This window comes from Sparus aurata, chromosome 13 (genome assembly GCF_900880675.1).
Source record: "Sparus aurata chromosome 13, fSpaAur1.1, whole genome shotgun sequence".
NCBI classification, from domain to species: Eukaryota; Metazoa; Chordata; class Actinopteri; order Spariformes; family Sparidae; genus Sparus; species Sparus aurata.
The window spans coordinates 5312845-5332227 of NC_044199.1; the positions used below are offsets into that span (position 1 = coordinate 5312845).

Sequence of the window (19383 nt, forward strand, 5' to 3'; positions counted from 1 at the left end):
AGACGAATAGAGAGCGAGAGAGACAGAGAGAGAGAGACAGAGAGACGAATAGAGCGACATCATCCATCAGTGAGACAGAGAGGAGGACAGACAGGCAGACAGACAGTTCACATAACAGTTGAAACAGGAAACAGCTGAGAGACGGTTCAGCTTCATGTCTCGCTGTTATTCAAATGACAAACAGAGGAAAGGCTCCACAACTGTGCTCCCTCCTCCTCCTCCTCCTCCTCCTCTTTTAATCCCCTCCATCCTTCCCTACGCCTCAGTCTCTCTCTCTCCTCCTCTGCTCCCTCTCTCTCGCCTCAGACAGACACACCGGACACATCTCCTCCCTCTCTCTCTCTCTCTTTCCCTCCCTCTCTCTCTCTCTCTCTCTCAGAGGATAAACGCGTCTCTCTGAGAGGACGCACGGATGAGCGGCCGCGGACCGGTCCGGCGACTAATTGCCATAATAAGGCGCACAAGTTCGCTGGAGAGCCAGGCACGTTTTATTCCCCCGTATTACCATGTAGCCAGTGCCGCAGCGGGGAGATAATCGGGCGGAGGGAGCAGTTACAGAGAAGAGGAGAGAGAGGAGGAGAGAGGAGGAGAGAGGAGCGGATCACACCAGGCTCTCCAGTCAGCCATCAACCGGAGCGCTCATAATCGCGCTGGCGACAACATATGGGAATACAACAAGGCGAGATTTGTGGTCACACCTGCTCGTGGAGGACACCGGAGGACCCGAGCCGGGGGGAGGAGGAGGAGGAGGAGGTGGTGGTGGTGGTGGAGGAGGAGGAGGAGGAAGGGCGGCCAGAACCGAGGAGGAGACCGCGCGTCGAAGCACCATCCGGTAGGTGAAGCTTTGATTGACGATATGCTCTCCATCATCCGACATGAGCCAAATGATGGATAAATAAATATATAAATAAATAGAGGAGAGGAGGAGAGTAGGAGAGGAGGAGCACTCATCTGTGTTCCACTGCGCCGTTTAGTCCAACAAGTACCGGACTGGTTCGCGTTGTGTTCGAGGCTCCGGAGCTGATGGTGAACGCGGTTTACGAGCTCTTTGTGCGTAAAAAAAAACCTCCTAAAAACCCCCCAAATAAAAACCGCGGAGACTCTGTGATGGAGGCTGCGTGTGTTCTCTGTCAGACTGTGTGAGCAGCAGCAGTGGTCCTGGTGTCGGAGGGGCCCAGTTCTGTTTCATCTGGGTGTCAGTCCAAACAAAGGGAGAAGACAAAAACACAGGACAGAGGGATTCACAGGCTGCGGCTCTGGCGCAGGGTTTCATCCAAAGACACAGAAATTCATACAAAAAATAATAATTAAAAGATATAATAGGGTTCATATCTGCAGTTTAGTCACAATCCACCTTTTCCTCTATTGATTTAAAGGCTTTACATGCTGCTCCAGATCTGAATGACAGATTGTAAAGTTAAGGTGAGCTGTGGATAACCTGGCAGCTCCTCCACCTCCTCCGCCTCCTCCTCCACTCACCAGGTTCCCATTGACTTATCTGACTTGTGGACTGAATTACTGCATATATTACTCCTGCAGCAGCAGCAGCTCTGCCTCCCCTCCCTCCATGTATGCCCATTAAATTGCCATTAAGTTGGTCAAACAGCTGGATGTAATAAAGCAGAAATCAAACGCAACGTGCTGTAAATCTCAACACGTGACGTGAGACGAATCGTAGTGCTCGTGCGTCCGTAGATGTGGAGACTTTCGCAGCATTTTTTGGCAAAAAAATCAAGCGTCTTTTCACTGGGAACCCAACGATTCGAAGCCTCAGTGCTCCAGCCTCGTCGTGCTGAGGATCAGGGGTGAAGGCGACTCCACACAGGTGGAGCCACATGTGAATAAAGAGCAATAAAAGGCACGTCTGCTCGCAATAACTCGATTCCTTCGCGATAGACAAACAGATGGCACCTCCCGAGGAAATTCATCTTGCTGAAAGTTGGATGAGATATTCTTGGAGCGACTTCCCCCCCCGGTGTGTGTGACTCGCTGGCACCGAGGCCTCGCGTCTGGCAGTAATGATGGCAGTCGTGGTGAATGGCCTTCGCTGATTATACGCCGCTCGGTCTTATGACTTTTACCCGTGCGAGAGAAGAGATCCTCTCTCTCTCTCTATCTCTCTCTGGTCGCACGCTGTAACTCCGCTGCTGATGCTGCAGAGTTCTGCCGGATTGATTTGCAGGAGCTTCGACAACATGCATCCAGGGATTGTGCAGTCGGGCGACGAGCTCGGGGCACAATGGAGCCTCTTCTCTCTCAGACGCTCGGCCGTCAGCGTGGTTATTGATGAGTTGTGCCCTTCTTTGGTTTGGCTCTTCGCGTTTGTTGATTTGAAGTTGTCCTTGAATGCTCAGTGATTCTCAAAGCGCGGTCCTTTTTGTCGGCTTTTGTTCGCGCCGGTCACCGACGTTTTCCGCGGCTGCAGTCCCGCGCGGCCTCGTGTTAATTACCCGGCTGCATTAAAAGAAAAAAAACATTTGAAATCGGTTCGCTGTGTCGGATGATTAATGTCGTCGGCGAGCAGCTGTGTAATAAACAGAATAATGTATAGGGAGCCATTCATGATTGCGTTCCCCCTCGAGGCTTTACTCTCCATAATGACCAGCTCTCTGTAAGTGTGCTTTACTTGGCAACCTGTAGCGAATCAGGAAGGCTGGCGTTGTTGTTGTTCGCTGGCCTGAATCATCACCGCTCGCTTCGAACCGGCTGAAAGGTAGCTGACGTTTGACTGATCGATGTCACTGACGTTCCGACTGATGTCCACAATCCTTTGGTCCTGATTCCTGACAGATTAGCTTCAACGCGTCACGTAACGCCAACGTGGCAACGACATATTCAGATCTGCTTCCTCTCGTCTTTCTACCTCGGCGTTACAGTCGCCCCTCCTCGGCTACACTGGGAACACGGGAACTTCCTGTCTATAAAACATAACAGCACAGCCATTATGTTCATGACAGCGCGGTCATTACAGGAACGACAGCCCGTTGTTGCCGTCACAGCCGAAAAAAATTGATGGTTTTGCAGCGTCTGCGCCGGGCAGCAGGTGAGAACGTGTCAGAACAGACTGAAGGTGGATTATCCAGAAGCAGGAGTAAGGAAAAAGGAAAACTTGCTCGTAGGAAAAAATAAGTTCGGGTTGATTCTGACAGAAAGCACCTTTGTTTTTTTTGAAGGGAGTCTATTGAGTGAGCTCGTTAATTACAAGGTAAGTCATTCCAGAGAATCCCAAACGTGTTATTTTCGGTGCCAGGCTGTTAAAACAACGCTGATTAGGGAGACGCGTGAGCAGCAATTAGCGACGACTAACGATAGGTGTAAAACTAAGACGAGAAAATAAATCATCTAAGCGGAAACTGAACGATATCTTTGACTTTAAAGGTGCGATATGTATTTTTCTCTTTGTTTTCATGACTTAAATGAACTGAATATATATATATATATAAACCGACCTTGAAGGACAACAAAATGTCATATTGTTTACTTTGTTTGCATGTGGCGGACCCTGCCACCTTCCCACCAGATGACTTTACCTCATTGATATTGTAATTTCTCCTCCAAAACTACATACTGCCCCTTTAAAGAACAGGCAGATGATGTGTGCTGAACTCTCGTCGGGCCGACGTACGTTAGAGCTTTTTAAGGAGTTTTCGCAACAGTTTTAGATGTTTTTTTTTTTAAATCAAAGACTATTCTTGAGCCCGACTTGCCTTTTTTTTTTTTTCTGCAGCAGGAACACAAACACAGTCCCTCTCTTCTCCGGTGAAAAGCTTTAGAGGGGAGGAAGGGAAGGGAGAAGGAGAGGGAGGGCTTTTCTGAAGCCAGAGGAGCCTTTGGTGTTGTGCCCTTGCCACCGGCCCCGCGCCGAGCCGGACTGCCTTTATCTTTGGCCATGACCACAAATTAATTAGTTGTACATTTGCAGGATAAACAGCACGTTGAACTGCCTGCTGACAAAACCGAGGGATCACTGGATCGGTGGTAGTCGGCCGGCTCAGGAGAGCAGCTCGTGTCAGGATGCGTCTCTCCGCCTTTTCAAGCTAATGGAAGAACCGCAACACCCGTCTCTCCACCTCCCCGCGTCGTAAAGTCTTTTCATTCTGACGCTACACGCTCATTAACCCAATTTACATGCAAATGAAGGCGTTGCATCATCTTCCTCGTGTTGCCCCCCCCCCCCCCGCCCCTTTTTTTTTTGAGCAGCCATTAGCGTATTTCATTGGAGACGAGTTGGCAACGGTGTCTTTTGTGGATTTATCCGGACATTTATTGTAAACTTCCTGCCGTCCTGCGCAGCAGACGCCCGAGTTTTACGAGTGCTATTTATTTGGCAGGGTGGGAGAGCGGCGATATCAGCACATGCGCTCCAAAACGGAGTCCTTCCAAGGCAAATAAAACACAAATGGACATGTAAACATTTCCAGTTGTTGCCTAATTGCTTCTGATTGTTGTGATGCTGATTGCAGAATTAGCATGAAATATTATACACCAACAAATCAATCAATTAATATTATCCCGCAGAAAGTTATTTATACCTTAAACAGAACGCAAGTCTTAAGTGTGAGATGGGAATCCATACAATTAAAGGTTCAGCTAAAAATATTACACAATCACTTTAATCAATCAAAATCAGATTTTTATCTCTATTAGCTTTTCTCTCTGCAGCCGAGCAGGTAATCTAACAGCCACCTCACAGAACAACAAGTGTCTTCAGGTGCTGCGATGCGTGAAATGGACATTCAAACATGTCATCTCACATTACACGTCCAGTAATGAAGTCGAGCGCTGAAAGCACACAAAGAGACCGTAATGATCGTTAGTGATTACCTGTTACACAATGCATCGGCGCCGGTGCTCCTTCGAGTCCCGCCGTCTGTTGTGACGTGAGAGCATCAGGTGTTCGAGAGAAAGATTGTAGCTCGGTGTTAAAAAACAAACATGTTGATTTGATAATGTCGCCAACGCATGAGACTGAGAGTGCATGAAACTGTTTAGAAAACACACAAGAAGAGAGACGTTGAAATAGTGAAATGTAACAAATGGTTGAAGTAGTCGGCTAATAGTTAGTAAGTAGCTAAATAGCTGAAACAGTTAGCTAAAAGTTATTGGCTGGATAGGTTAAATGGTGTGAAAAGTTGACTAAATTTAATGGATAAATTCATGAAATAGTTAGCTAAAAGTAATAGGCTAGAATATTAGCTTAAAGTAGGCCGAGCCTGATGGTTACATTCTAGTTAGCTTGAAAGCTAACTTTAAAAAGTGATGGATAAATGTTTGAAACAGTTAGGCTAGCAAATAATTAGCTAAGTGCAATGCATAAATACATGCATTAAATAGTTAGCAACAAGTTGTTGGCTAAAATGTTGAAATAGCTAAAAGTAGGCCGAGCCGAATGGTAACATTTTTAGTTAGCTTAAAAGCTAACTTTAAAAAGTGATGGATAAAAGTTAGCTTAAAGAAATAGATACATGGTTGTACAAATAAAAGTAATAGACAGTCTAAATGTTAAAATACTTAGCTTAAAGTAATAGGCTAGGATGTTAGCTAAAAGGAGGCCTAGCCTAATGATTAAATTCTAGTTAGCTTAAAAGCTAACTTGAGAAAGCGATGGATAAAAGCTAACTTAAAGCAATAGATACATGGTTATACAAATAAAAGTAATAGACAGGCTCAATGGTTAAAATAGTTAGCTTAAAGTACTAGAATGTTAGCTAAAAGGAGGCCTAGCCTAATGATTAAATTTTAGTTAGCTTAAAAGCTAACGTTTAAAAAGTGATGGACAAAAGTTAGCTCAGAGTGAAGGATGAGTAGCTGAAATAGTTAACTTCAAATGTTTGTAAAAATTAAAGTAATAGATTGGCTCAATGGTTTAGATAGTTAGCTTAAAGTAATGGATACATGTTTTAAATAGGCTAGTTAGCTTAAACTGAAGGATAAGTAGCTGAAATAGTGAGCTAAGCTATTTGTTAAAGTAATCGGTCGAACGGTTGAAATAGTTGATTGAATTTGTTAGCTAGCTATAATGAATAAATTGGTTATATTCTCCTGATACATTTCACTGTTATATACTTAATAATATGAAGTACGCTCCTATAGATCCGACCAATCAAATCGCAGGCTGTGGCGAATATGAAACTGAATTTGTGAGGTCTCAGCTCGCATCGTAAAATTGAATTTTACGCCAGTGCAGGTGCAAAGACGAGAGACATGACGATTTCATAACACCAGCAGAGAGACCAGACAGGAAGCAGCTCTCCCTCCTGCGACGCTTCAGTCTTGCTGTGTGTGCAGAGCGTCTCCTCCCCTGATTACATCAGCTGTGGTGCTGATACGACCATTAGCTGTGGTTCGAGGCTAAAGAAATACGACTTCCTGCATTAATTTAGTCTGTTTGAACATTTGAATGTCTGCCATTTTTTCTCTCAATGCCGCCGACTTGAAAAACAGAAAGCTGGGCGAGTTGCTGGGTCGCTGCACTCGGGCTGACCGGTTCATTCGTAGAAAATAAGCTGTGTGCAGATCACAGCTGTGTGAGGATGTTCGGGTCAGCATCGAATCATCCATTATGTGTCTTTACTGTTTTTTTAAAAGCTGGCGTCCTCGAGTCCCTGAATTGAATGTCGAATAACAATGCTGGTTGGAACAGACATCAATAGCTGGAAGCGGCTCGTGAGAGTCTGCCGAGCTGGAATGAAATCACAATTCTTCTGTCTCAAAAGAGCCTGTGTTGTTCTTCCACAGGCACAATATCATTCCCCCCCTCGTACATTACGCTGCCATGTTGAGAGAGCGACTGACGTTCTCACTCGATTTTCATTTGTCCTTCATTTTATGAACTCTGGCTGTCGGTCTGCAGATACAGAAGACGAAACGTTGATCATGTTCAACGCAGAAATGAAAAAAAAATCAAACTTCCTGTTGGAAAGATGTTCTGATGCAGTTTTGGACCTTTTTGCACCAAGAAAACACTGAATGAGCCCCAAACCAACACGTTTTAAACAACATGTAGCTCATAGATGCTTTTAATATCACATCTCTATGTGCAGATGCTGTTCATCTGAATTAGAAATACATATTTTTAATTTAAAGGGGCAGTGTGTCGTTTTGGAGAAGAAATTCAAAGTCAGAATTTTAATATTTACAACATTAATGAAGTAATAACACAAACTGAGACTCATCAAGCTGTTCTCAGAGGAAAGTAAAGTCCCCAGAACACTGTTTGAAGCTAGAAAGGTGGCAGGGTCCGCCACGTGTAAACAACGTAAAACAGGATGAAACTGTGTGTCGTCCTTTTTAAAGGTCAGTTTGTTTATTCAGTCATGGAAACAAAGAGAGTTTGTTTATTCAGTTTGCTTTGGCATGAAAAGTTTTGTTTTAAATGTCTCCCCCGAAACTGCGTAGTGCACCTTTAAACCTCTATACACACACACACACACACACACACACACACACACACACACGCTGGGTGGATATTGTTCGTGTCAGTTAATTAAAAAATGAAGCTGTCAAATAATAAAACAAGTCGTGTTGTATAACCGACAGTTTGAGGTCTAAAGTTCGGCTCATAATTAACTATTTTCACGAGCTATTTTCTGAAAAAGCACAACAGTAATTTTAAAGTTTAGAAAAGAGCTGCGAGATTTAAAAAAGCTAAAAATGCCAAACGAGAGCAGCTGACGTTCCAAACGAGACGTTCGGAGGTCCAGAAGTGTCGACATCTGTAAACGCTGACAGTTTTAAACCCAGCAGAAGTCGCAGAACGTGTCTGCTCGTGATTTAGCGACGCGTCCGACCCTCTCGTGCGCTGTAAATCACAGAATACGAGCCGAAGCAATGCATGCTGGGGTGTGGTGTGCTGGTAATAGAGCCGTATCTGACGTTTGTGGACAAAAACAGACACACAAGTGTTTTTAAAAAAGCTGTCAGAATCAGGCGGGCTGCAGATTGCTGCTCGGCTGTAAACTGGTGTTCGGGCCAGAGGTATTAAATATTAACGTCTCCCACGAGGAGAAATATGAGCGAGTTGTATCTGCATGTGTCTCGCCCAAGTTGTGTAACATGAAAGGCTTCGAGAAATCTATTAATCTGCAAATCTGCTGCGGCACCGAGAAGAACATCAAGTAACCGCATGTCAGATCCAATGTTCAGGACGGGCTGACGGACGGTACTTTGAGCCCGACGCTGCTGCATCCTTCTTTTAGATTAACTACGCTGAAACTCTCTCTGTGTGTCGGCGTCACGCGACCGCGGCGTGATCAGTGGTCGTGAAGTCAGAGAGAGAAGTCGTGACATCACATTCTGTACAGCGCGTTGTGTTGTCGAGTCTGGCCGGCTCCATTAGAGGCTCACGGCGGTCTTCATTCATCACACAGGGAGAAGAAAACAAGCTTTTTCCTCACAGCAGCGACGACTGATCGATTAGATGTCAACTATCGCAAATCGATTGATCGGTATATGAGTCATTTTTGAGTAGAGATTCTCTAAAAATGGCTGTAAACTGAATGTTTTTGGGATCGTGGCGCAAAAACACTGCAGCTCTGTACTCTCTGTTTCAGCTCCTGTCTCTTTAAGGCCCCGCCTCCTGAATACCCAGTCTCCTCTGATTGGTCGGCTCACACATGCCTGACTCAGCAGTCAAAAACAACAACAACAACAAGAACAACAGAGCTGCTGCGCTAACTTAATTCTTACGTCCCTACGTGCCATTAATTACGTGAATGTGTGACATTGTGATGTCACTACTGACGAGGCGTTTGACGAGCGGTGTTTTCTGTGGGAGAAAGGAGCTTCTGAACAAAACATACTAAAAAAACAAACAAAATGATCAACAGACTGACGATGAATATAATCGTTAGCTGCTGTGCTGCTTTTATTGAATATATACGCTTCGTTTTTTTTGTGTTTTTCTGCTTTTAATCGTCATTTAATTGTGTTTTGAGCCTAAAAAATCAGAATGACTCTATTTACTCTCTCACAAACCAACATGTGGCATCGACACTAAAACCTCTCTCGTTACATTTTCCACTCATCGCGTTAGATTTTTATTCTCGTGCACCGTATGCATAAAACGCCACATTGTTGCACACGGTTAGCGTCACGGCGAGCCTCGGGGTGTGTTCACTTGGACCGCTGCATTAAAAATCCTCATGTTGTTGCCCGCACACTTCGTAATGTTTTTTTGCCACGAACATGAAAAATGGTTCGTCGCTCCTCTCCTCCCTCGCTTTTCTTCTCCTGCAGCGTCTCTGCTGATCCTCCTCTTTTTTCCCTCTGATGTCGACCTCTCGTCTCTCGAGCTGCCATGTTTTTTGTTATCATCAGAGAGACAAATGAGAAACAAGAGAGGAAGAAAGCCTCGGGGCCCGTGTCCTCACATCATCGCCACCCCCTCCCTCCCTCCCTCCCTCCCTCCATCTCATTTTTTATCCTCCATCTTTCTGTCTTCCTGAGTGACAGCTGGCAGCCAGTAGGGTACAGTGGGCATGCCAACCCAAGTGCAGATATTTGCCAACTGACTTGAGAAAATACACATTTTGAACGTGACTGACTCATGCGTGCGTCTCCTATCGCTGCTCTTTTTTCTCTGGACGGCTCGAGCAACATGCAACACACATCACACTCCCCGCTGCCCACGCAGCTTTGTGGCCATTAAAACATGCAACAGTACTTCGTTCACAGACGACCTGGAAACGGATCCGCTGGGACCGGCTCGAAGGCAGCAGCAGCACATAAAGGAGGAATTGATCAGGAAGGAAACAATTTCACGTGGACTGATTCTATATTTACAGTGATTCATTAATCCAAAAAAATCATTTACCTATACGCAAACATTTTATGATGAAGATGTTTGTGTTCGCTGGCCCAGGAAGCCTCGCCGCGATTATTCTGTCTGCAGCAATAATTAAGTTCTGCTTTGTTGCTCATGTGGCTTTTTTTCTTTCTTTTCTTTCTCCTAAAAGAAGAAAATAAGAGGCCGCAGTTCGCCTTTAATTCCAGGAGCTTCATAGCACCGAGCAAAGAAAAAGGCAAGACGTCTCCTGTAATGACTCTGCAATATGCAAACAGCACCTTTTATTATGCAAACAGCGAGCGCCGTCCTGCACCCCGCTGAGCGGAAAACACTCACATATGGATGTTCAGCTGATACCGAGCCTGAATATGTGACACTGAAGACGGGAGGGGCGGCTGTCACCACGAGGGTCTTTCATAATCTTCCACAATTTGTCATTTTTAAGATTTCCCCAATGGCAGACAGCTTCCTTCCTTCCTTCCTTCCTTCCTTCACCCTAAATGAGAAGTGACATTTGGGTCAGTTTCTCTGGAAAATCTAAAATCTGATTAGTGTTTTTTTTCTTTTTGTTCTGGGAGCTGGATTGCAGAATTTAACGACAATTTTGCAGAGGTGCAGGGGTCAGCGATTGCAAAAGAGGGAAAATTACAAGGCACGAGATTAGACCAAACGTACAGAGAGAGCAAGCGAAGACAAAATATATATACACAAGCGTCCACGCACTCAATATCTACGTGTAATCTGGGATTATTCTGGCACAGAAGGATGTCCAGCAGTGTGGAAATACAAGACAAATAGACAAAAAATAAATAGACAACACACAGGGGCTCAGACTTTAACCTTCAGGGATAACGCAGGACAGGCATTAATGAAAAATCAGGGATCCGGAGATTTGTTGTTTGGCTTCGATGGCTGACACAGAAAACACAAGCAGCAACAATCTGCAGGAGATGTCAGACATTTCTATATAAATCTGAGATCTATGGGAAACATCCAGCTATCTGAAACGCTCTGTTTTACGTCCTGTCTCTTTAAGCAGTCCCACACAGGCTCCTCCTGATTGGTCAGCTCACACACGCCTGAGCCGGCATTGCTAACAACACCAGAGCAGCTAAGCTAATTGAATTCTTACGTGCCAAACGAGCCGCGAGGATTTTTGTATTTTTGCGAATGTGTGACTGACGAGGCGTTTAAGGAGCGGTGTTTTCTGTGGGAGAGGGGAGCTTCTGTTGTTGTGGACTCTGGACGAGAACATATATGAAAAACTGAAAGAAAGGACAAATGAAAAAGCCCCTTTAAGTCATGTATTGGTCTTCGGTGATGGTACAGTGAACATCTTTGACCATTAATCATGTGTTGGTTGCTGAGTTACTAATCTGTTGCCTCGTCAGTGAAGTGACAGATTCATCATCGCTCTCCCTTTCTTATTTCTTGTTATTCAGCCCCTCAGCTTATATCTTATATCACGAACACAAAGTAAAGAGAGTGATGGATGTCGTGATGCATTTCCAGCCTGCACCGGTCGAGCACGCCCGCCCGCCCGCCGCGGCCGCTCCGCCCTCAGTCGTTTAAGTCACACTTAGGTTTCAGTGGTCATTGGGATTCCTTTTTTACGAGCCCAATGATCAATCAGTCCCGTAATTCAATCCCTCGGTCAATCACGCTCAAATGAATAATTCACAAACCGTCACAGGGAGCTGAAGGGAAATGGCTCGCTGCTCTTTACACTGCGAGCAGAGCCGAATGGAATCAGCCTGAAATAAAACTGGATACGTTTAAAAAATTTATGAAAAGAAAGGGAACGTGTGTGTGTGTGTGTGTGTGTGTGTGTGTGTGTGTGTGTGTGAGCAACATGATCCACATATGAGCAGCTGGAAGCAAACTGGTGGAAACGGATCTGAATTTAGTTTTGACTTCAATCTGTTTAAAATGTCCGAGACGCCGATCACAGTTAGCCACAGAAATAAAATGTGTCCTGGTGACGACGGAGGAGAAGACGCTGAACGTTTAACTCCAATGTCGCTCAGTTTGAGTCGCCAGAATGAAATATTTGCTTCACATTTCTAAAGCGATGCACTTCAGATTACATGTATTTAAAGGGATATTCCGGTGTAAATTTAATCCATGGTCTAAATCACCGTGAAACTGTGTTAGACTCCCTCTCGAGAGATCAAGTTAGCAGACCGCTAATTTACGGATTTTTATCAACCTCAGAAACGACCGCACGACAACAATACACTGCAGTAAATGGATCCAAATATAAACCTCCAACAAAAAGCCACAAATAATGCTCAGAACAGCACCAAACCTCAGCAACAGTACAAACAGGGTCTCAGCACATAGTCCGGGGCATCTAACCTCCGCTAGCTTAGCTGGATTTCTACTGAAAAGCTGACTAAATTTACCACTCTTCTGCAGCAGCTTCCTGTTGACGGGAAGTCCCGACGAGTCGATTACCGAGTGCAGTAGAGTTCCGCGGCTCATGGATGAAAATGTCTGATTATGACTCCATGGAAAAGCAATCAAAGTTCATATGTGTCTTACCTGCCAGTTTATAACAGTTATTATCGAGAGCGGACAGGGAAAAGAACGGAATTGAGCATTTCTAACCGCACTCGGTAATCGTCGTGTCGGGACTTCCCCGACCCGGAAGCTGATGGAGGAGAGTTGAAATCTGTTTTTAGCTTCACAATAGAAATCCAGCTAAGCTAGCGGAGGTTAGATGCCCCGGACTATGTGCTGAGACCCTATTTGTACTGTTGCTGAAGTTTGGTGCTGTTCTGAGCATTATTTGTGGCTTTTTGGTGGCGGTTTGTATTTGGACCCATTTACTGCAATGTATTGTTGTCGTGCGGTCGTTTCTGAGGTTGATAAAACTCAGTCAGTCACAGTTTCACAGTGATTTAGACCATGGATTAAATTTACACCGGAATATCCCTTTAAGTGTTTTACACCTGGAGGAGCAAAAGATGACAAGATATCCTTTAATGAGTTGTCTGTATTTGTAGTCAAAACACAAATATTTGAAGCTAAAACGTGATGTTTTCTGAACCCTCTCCAAGTGGTTTTTAAGGCCGTTAGCACAACAAAGTCACAACATAACACTGAATATTGAAAAGTTAGGAAACGTGGAAAGAGGAAAGGTTTTATTAACATGTGAATCTGAAATCAGACATCAGAAAATCCATTATTAGTCCCACGAACGGGGAAATTTGTGCGTCACAGCCGCCAAAAGACGGTTCAATATAACAATAAACAATAATAATAGTCAATGTAATAAAAAGGTAAGAAGAAAAGCTCAAGCAGAAATAGAAATATATTCTTATATACATTATATGTACAAATATAAACATAATCTTGCAGATGTAACACAGTCGTGTGTGCAGAAACATTCAATGCAACATTAATAGTCTGGTTCTGGTCCAGTCGGGGACTCGATGTGTTGCTTCTCTTCTGTCCACTTTCAAAAATAAAGAATAAAAACTCAAAGCGTCTCGGCTTTGTTGTCGTCTGCACAGAGACGAAACAGGTTGCCGTCGTCAGAAGAACAGAAACATAAAAAGCTCCAGAAAGCTTCACTTGGTCGACTGCGATCGACAGGATTCTACACGGACGTCTGGACAGTTTTCAGTTCTTCAGTTTGTCCCCTCGCAGGTTTTCAGAAGGTGACGCACAGTATTTCTGTGCACCAATCAGGATTTAGCAGCACAGATTCTGGCTCTGTGCTGTCAGTCAGCTCCATCACCCACACAAACAGCTCGAGCAGCTCCAGCAGTCCTGATGAAGCAGATTTTCATTACTCGATATTTGTTATTACCTTTTGATTTTTAAGCATTACATGTTTTAGGGAATGCAAAGTTAGAACAGGAGAACAAGAGAAAGGTGGCGATGAAAATACCTGTTATACGCCCCACGCTTGTGCCTCAGCGTCTTGTTGTCGGAAGGTTGCTGGTTCGATTCCCCTGGTGTGCATCTTGAAGCGTCCTTGGGCAAGATACTGGACTGTTAAGCTTCACATAATAACTTCCTACAGCTTAATTTTCCTCGATGCCGAACATTCACCTCATTGTGCCGTCAGCTGTGTAAATTCGCTACAGTAAAAGCAGCAAAAACATGAATTATTTGCCCCCGTTTTTTAAACTTTTTGTAGCTGCACAGGACCAGAACATAAAAGCAATCAGAGCAATCTGTTGCACCGCCCACACGCGGTCAGCTCGCGGCGACACATCAGCCGCTCGCCGTGCGGACGCCCTGTCAGGGTGCAGCGACCGGCGGCCCACACAGACGGGCCGCAGATGGACAGGTTTACCGCTCCTGATTTCCTCCCCCTCCTCCCTCCCGCCACCGGGCAGTCCTCTCCCCGCGCTTCAGGCCTTCGTGCTTTTGTGAAATGAAGTGCGATGATCAATTGCGCTGAAAATTTCTCAGAAGGGTTTAAAATGGATCTCGGTGGCCCCGGTCTGCCTCCTGAATTTTTTAACTTTCCTCTCGCGCAGAAAGACAAATGGCTGCCCTTTGTGGAACAGCCTTAAGCAGTGTGATTGTTAATACTGTGGGTGTTTAATATTACAGAAGAGGGTTGTTAAATATATAAACACGCTACGGTGCATTTTTATGATTTATGAGCTCTTTTTTTTTGTTTTTGCATCAAATCCCTTTTTATAGATATCAGGTTCCTCTATTTTCTGAGTAATCAGCAGAACCTTCTGACCCCGCCGGGAGTTTTCTACAGTGTCACGGTCACAATCAGTCATACGGCAATGGACCTCTTCCAGAGCGCACACTCCCAGAGAATAAAGGAATGAATTGATCATAAAAAACAAAAATGCCAGGAAAACATAAAATTTCTTGACATTGAGGTTATTGGCTTTGTGACTGCAGAGAAGGTTTATGGCAGCAAAGCTCCTCAGAGGCTAAAAGGAGACAAAGGAAGCTAATCTCACTTAGAACGGTAAAATCTGCTATATAGCTAATGAAGTATTATACTGTGGTCAATGAGGTGGAGGCACTGCAGATAGCCTACGCAGTGTGTGTGTGTGTGTGTGTGTGTTTGTGTGTGTGTGTGTGCTTTGTCGTATGAGTGGGGGTTTGTTTGTCGGGGCTGCGGCGATAATGCCGCCATCAAGAAGTGAAGTCTTTCAAGGGAGAATAAGCATTTGCACGTCAGGACGGAAGCGGCAGAGAGGTGAGACATCAGTGGAACAGAACGAGCTCAGGGAGGAAAAATGTGAGACCAAGAACAGGAAACAGAAAGATGGTGAGAGAGAGAAGAAGAGTTCCACCACGTGAGCTGCAGAGACAAACACTTTGGAATTGAACTTTTTATGCAGGCATTGATTTTACGCCTCGTTTCTAATGGCGGTCCATCGAGCGCCTCGAGCTGAGTGCTAACTACAACGTGCTAACATGCTGATGTTCACCATTTGAACCATACAGGAGTGTGCCTATGTTCCAACATTTCTAAGAATCTTTTCAAAATTCGTCTGTATTCGTGGTCAAAACCTGAATATTTGAAGCTAAAACCTGATATTTTCCGAACCATCACCAAGTGGTTTTTAAGACCGTTAGCACAAAAAAAAGTCACAACATAACACTGAATATTGAAAAGTTAGGAAGCGTGGAAAGAGGAAAGGTTTTATTAACATGTGAATCTGAATCAGACATCAGAAAATCCTTTATAAGTCCCACAAACGGGGAAATTTGTGCGTCACAGCAGCCAAAAGACGGAAAGATGGTGAGAAAGAGAAGAAGAATTCCACCGCGTGAGCCGCAGAGACAAACACTTTGGAATTAAACTTTTTATGCAGGCATTGATTTTACACTTCGTTTCTAATGGCGGTCCATCGAGTGCCTTGAGCTGAGTGCTAACTTAAACATGCTAACATGCTGATGTTCACCATTTGAACCATATGGGAGCGTGTCTATGTTCCCACATTTCTAAGATTTTTTTCAAAATTAGGCCCTGTGTTGCCACATTTCCTTTGTCATAAATTGACTTTAACTCTAACCAATTACTCATTCATTCATTCATTCATTCATTCATTTACTATAAAGTGCTTCCAAAACATCTTGTGGGAGGATAGGACTTAAATTGAAGGGAAATGTAGGAACACAAGACCTCATTTTGAAAATGTCCTAGAAATGTGGGAACATACTGCTGACCCCGAACCGTTTAAGCAGTGTGCTCACATACTGATATACACAAAGTACAGCTGAGGCCAAAACCAAACGTAAACCAAACAAAAGTATCTGACACATTTAAAATGTTTGATGAAAGTCAGCATCATTAGAGTCGCGACCGTTTATCACAACGTCTATTGACCTTATTCTACTGCTGTGTTCCAGGATGCAAGTTGCATAAAAATGGAGGGAATCTGACACATTTTGATAATTTCAGAACTTCCTGATTGATCTGGAATTGAAAAGCTGACAGAAAGTTACGATTCTGGAGGGACATCAGAACATATTTCAGATTAAAACAACATTTGATAACCTGTTGGCTAACTTTATCATTCAGCCACCTCCTAGTTAACTTATTGCTTGATCGTATTAAACGTAAATTAATTTGAAAACATCGATGCACATCTTGGACACATTTATATCAGCAGATGGGTTTTAAAATATGTTGTTTTACCTTGAAATATCCCTCCAGGTGTTCACAGTCCCGTATCTTTTCAGTTGCTGATGCTAACAGTGAGTCGGCTTCTCTAACAGCAGCTTCAGTTTAACATCAGGGGAAAATGTCCACTGTGTGAATATGGTTTTGGTTACTCAGCCAGAAACCTTTATAGTTCACTTCAGTTGTGGTTTTAGAGCCGCGGCAGGTTGAGCTGCTTGTTTCAGAGATTAATCTCTTAAAACGAGCTGTACGCTACCTGCTCGGCGCCACATGGCAGACCGGCACAGTTAAGGATCGGCTGGGGAACACTGTGGAACATTTGGCGTCTAAAGATCCAGATCTTTCACTTGAAGCAGTGCTGGAGATTAAGACAGAGCTAAAAAAAACAAAAGGAGAGTGGATATTGGACTTAGATTCATCAAGTGGAGGGAAAACACGACTCTAAATGATTCTGATGTTGCTCTGTAAGTGCCGGACGTGTAAACAAACCTCCTGTTTGCCAGATCAGCTGAAATGTGTTGTTTGGGCTCACAAAACAGGCAGACGTCGTTTAAGTAAAGCTGATGTGACTTGTTTACAAAATGGAGTCTGTTGAAATTGAACCCTGCTGGAAAAACCAGCGTAGAACGGCACCAAAACCCAACAGATGCTGGTCAGCATCTGTTGGGTTTTGCTGCCGGTTTACGCTGGTTTTTCCCAGCAGGGAAGTAAATGACACTTAAATCAAATACATATAAGTATGACTTATTATTTATTGATTGTGTATTTAATCTTAAAGTGTCTCGAGGTAAGAATTTGTATTTGTTTACAGAAGTCGGCAAGCTAATTAGCTAGCCCCTGCCAAAGCGTCTTAGCTAGCATTGTAAACAAGAACAAGAACAACCGCTAACCGCTTCCTGCACAGCTAACTGTGCTAACAAGCTAACGCTAGCTACAGTTAGCGGGTGCTCCGGTGATATGCCGCATTAATCCTGCGACTGGAGCGACCGTATATATAATTCAGTGACATCTTTGCAGTGTGACGTGGAGACACGAGTCAAGGTGGAGTCGCTCAGTCGGCTCTGTGGAGTCAAGGGCACAGTTTGAGAGATGACAACTGTATTTTTCTCAACAGGAGAGCTCGTGTCATCAGTCCTGGAAATATGGCTGAGCAGCAGGTCTGAGGTCAGAGGTCGCAGAGACAGTGTCCACAGAGAGGTTTTTAACCCCCCAAGAAACTAAATGATGGCTGTGTGAAGACCAACAGTTTTAGGTGATAGAGATAAACACCTGGCTGACCCGACAGAGGACCTGTGACAAAATATATAGAATCCTCCTTGTTTAGTCGCTGTGGCCGTTGATGATTGACATCATCTCCTCTATAGATGGATTCACGTCGGGCGACTGCGGCTCTCGAGGGTCCGCGGATCGCTCCTGAAGGCTTCTCCATCAGCGTAGGAGTGGATGTGTGATCGGCCGAGCATTGAAATATCGCTGGGCTGCTTTTGTTGTTGTCACTTCTGATGAGTGGGTTAGCTTTTTGCATGGCAGCCCGTCAGAGTGTGAATGTGTGTGTGTATGAATAGGTGAATGCGGTGAAGTGTTGTAAAAGAGCTTTTCGAGTGGTTGGTAGTTGTGTTGTCACGATTCTCGAGTTTCTCATTTCAGTACAATACCATCAAAATCTGAGCACCATGTACTGCAGGAACAGCACAATATAGATAAAGTTATATTGGATATTGAATTGAAATAAAATCAGTATTCATTGTACTGCGCTTTAGGCATAAACTTTAAATTAGATTAGATTAACCGACTTTTGGCTGCGCGATATATAGTTTCTGAACCGACGCTGCAACCTGAGCAGAAGGGTTGGGCTGATTTTAAATATGTTCAGACCAGTTTAATATGAGGCTTTTACACCTGACCTGACTGGTAATATGGAATATCATAAATACTACTAACTAAGAGGAACGTAACGAGAGCTGATGAGCAGAAGCAGCACTACAGTCCATCATGTCAACTGTGATCCAACTTAACCAAGTCAGAAGCACCACAGCGCCTCTGGAGCCGAGTTGATTGGCTATCCTGGGACTCTTGCTAATTAGCCACATGCTGCTAGCTCTCTCCACTTCTTGCTACAGCTGACAAACGCCGGCTCAGTCGGTCGGCACAAATCAAAAAAAGGCTCTGGCAAAAACCGGAAAACCTACCCAACCGTACACGGCAGGATGTGCGATGTCAAGTCAGGCAAATTAACTAAATGGTGCCGTGCTGCAGCTTTTTTTTTTTTTTTTTTTTTTGCTCGGTACAATAGAAGAACTCGCACTGTTCTCATTTTTCAGGAGTAATCTACAAAACGTCTGTCTTATATAACGTGATTTTGTTCGATTTAAGGGATTCTCAGATACACAGGAGTTTGTTGTTGTGAGTGACGTGCACTCTGGGCGAATTTATGTATCTTCTTATCACGGAAAAACCCAAAATACCGCAATGTCAGTTTTCTTCAGTATCATGCAGCTCAGTGTGGGTCCCAGGGGCCATGCGAGGATACTCCAGAGGCTTTTTATCCCACCAAGAGTAGAGGAAACCTTGGCGAAGCGACGTAAACCTCGCCTCCTCTGTTCTTTTTCTTGTGTTCTGCCGTTCACCATTTGTCAGGTCCTGCCGTATCATTTCATTCTTGACTTTCTTTTCCTGCTACTTCATGTACAGAGTGTACAAGCAGCCCACTGGGGGGGTCTGTCAACATGCAGAGCCATTAAATTATTAGACCCTGTTTATTATGAACTGTGTAACTGGCTGCCACCTTTTTAATATTCATGCAGCATGACCGTTCCCAGCTGATGCTAACAGATTAATGCTGCCACATGCGCATGCAGAGCGAGGGATGCAACTACACATGTGCGACACGTAGCGCTTTAATAATTAGTGCCGCTACGGGTCAGCATATTGATGCACACGATGTTCCTTAAACATGTGAACGAATGCGCACACACGA

At 44.3% G+C, this 19383-nt stretch overlaps 1 protein-coding gene across 1 annotated transcript in view; it reads left to right on the plus strand.

The window, feature by feature from the left end:
* The first annotated feature begins 266 nt into the window (after positions 1–266).
* Positions 267–19383, plus strand: part of flrt1a (fibronectin leucine rich transmembrane protein 1a) — a 46627-nt gene continuing 27510 nt past the window's right edge. The window contains exon 1 of the mRNA XM_030438873.1: positions 267–832. The gene's annotated coding sequence lies outside the window, so the exon portion shown is untranslated. The remainder of the gene's footprint in view (positions 833–19383) is intronic.